The sequence below is a fragment of the Hibiscus syriacus genome, unplaced genomic scaffold (assembly GCF_006381635.1).
Source record: "Hibiscus syriacus cultivar Baekdansim isolate YM2019G1 unplaced genomic scaffold, ASM638163v2 tig00111842_pilon, whole genome shotgun sequence".
Lineage (NCBI taxonomy): Eukaryota > Viridiplantae > Streptophyta > Magnoliopsida > Malvales > Malvaceae > Hibiscus > Hibiscus syriacus.
The window spans coordinates 572,580-574,744 of NW_024063197.1; positions in this window are offsets into that span (position 1 = coordinate 572,580).

Below are 2,165 nucleotides of genomic sequence, written 5' to 3' on the forward strand. Positions count from 1 at the left end.
TGGCGACACCGCACCATTCCCGGTGGAAATCGGACTCCACCAGGGGTCGGCTCTTAGCCCTTATATCTTCGCATTGATTATGGACGACATCTACTGTGCGACACTAGATGGTGTCCCATGGTGTATGCTTTTCGCTGACGACATTGTCCTAGTTGCTGAAACAAGGACTGAGCTGAATAGTAGACTGGCTACCTGGAAGACTGCTTTGGAAGAAAAAGGTCTAGTGATCAATATTGAAAAGACTGAGTATTCATGTTCAAACTTTAGTGGGAACCAAAACGATAAAGATGTAGAAGTATGCATAGAAGGATACGTTCTCCCCTCAAAGGATTGTTTCAAGTACATAGGGTCTACGATACATAAAGATGGGGATGTGGATGATGAAGTTACACTCTGTATAAAGGCAATAAGACCAGCGTTGCTGTATGGATCAGAATGTTGGGCAATCAAGAAGGATCACGTAAGGAGGATGGAGGCTGCAGAAATGAGAATGCTTCGATGGGCATGTGGTAGGACTCTGTGGGACATGACACCAAACTCTGTTATTAGGATGTCCTTGGGGGTGGTGCCTATACCCAAAATATTGAGGGAGGGAAGACTACGGTGGTTTGGGCATGTCCTTAGGCAACAACCATCGGATGCGGTCAGGAGGGTGGAGTCGATTACAGTCGATGATGCCAGAAGGAGAGGACGACCAAGGCGGAAGTGGGAAGACTGTTTGAGATTTGATTTAAAGGATTTAGCCCTTACTGAGGACATGACCTCTGATAGGAAAGTATGGAGACTTAAGATCAGGGTAACTGAGTAGTACATATCACATCCATAGGGTATATCATCTCTGTCTTCTTTTTATGCATTTGTAGTAATTTTCATGACTTCTTCTTTTTATACGTTTCTGTCATTGGAATTTATGAAGGCTTAGAACTACGGTAGCGGAGTAGTGTTGCTTTAGTTTAGGTTTTAACACATTTGACTTTATTCCTTCTCGTTGCTTGCTATCGTTGAATTTTTTGTATCCTTTACTTCAAGTTTTTCTCTTTTTAAATATTAGTCGGGTCTTACGTTTCTGTCTATATGCAGAGATTTTTATGCAAGGATTACTTCACATTTCAGATGCACATATGTAGACTGCATATGAAGACTGTTCAACTATTTATTTATTTATTTATACATGCATGGCATTTCTATCTTTACTTTTAATTTTTCTAACTACAGGAGGTCTTCCACGGAAGCTGCTCTCAACCTGGTATTGGGGGCAGCCTACTACCCTACCTCCCCCTTACCTAATTGTATATGGGAATAGGGTTTTGTTGTTATTGTTGTTGTTATATGCAGACAGTGGGTCATAAACTGAGGTTTAGCCGCTCATTTCACATGTTGGTATATACTCCTTTCTTTTGGATAATTTAATATAATTAATTATATGAAATATCCGTCCAGTTCAGTTGGTAGAGCACAAGACTCTTAACCTTGGCTTGTGGGATCAAGTCCCACGGGGGCAATTTATAATTTGGAAGTCTCCACGGAAGCTGCTCTCAACTTGGCGTTGGGGGCAACCTACTATCCTACCTCCCCTTATCCCATTACATATGGGAATAAGGGTCAGCTCATAATAATATGGTTTCTTTTGGATGTCATGAGAAGGACGCGATCGGACTATAGCCTAAGATAGTTTATTATATTATTAAATAAGAAAGTAGTATTATATATTATTATATTAGTAATTTATTAATTACAATATAATCCATATATAAAATGTTTTCAATCATAACTAATTATTAAATTTGACTTAGTGATAATATACGTCTAAATTTCAGCCCACTTAAGCTTTAGTTTTTTAATTTTAATTTTACTTTTATTTTTGTTAATTTTCATCGATAAGACAACCTTTAATATAGAATAGATTAAACTATTTGAATGATCGGCCAACTATGGGAATGGTATCGAAGTGACTATTATTTTTAAAATTTTGTCAATATGATCACTTAATTAATTAATAGGGTTCAATAATGGAAGTACTTACATTAATGTTAATAAAATTAATATAATTACATATTTAATCCTCAATACTTGTAAATTCTATCAATTTGATCATAATTTTAATTTAATTTAATTTAATAAATTTAATCACTTAATCAGATGGTGACACATGTCACCATTCGATT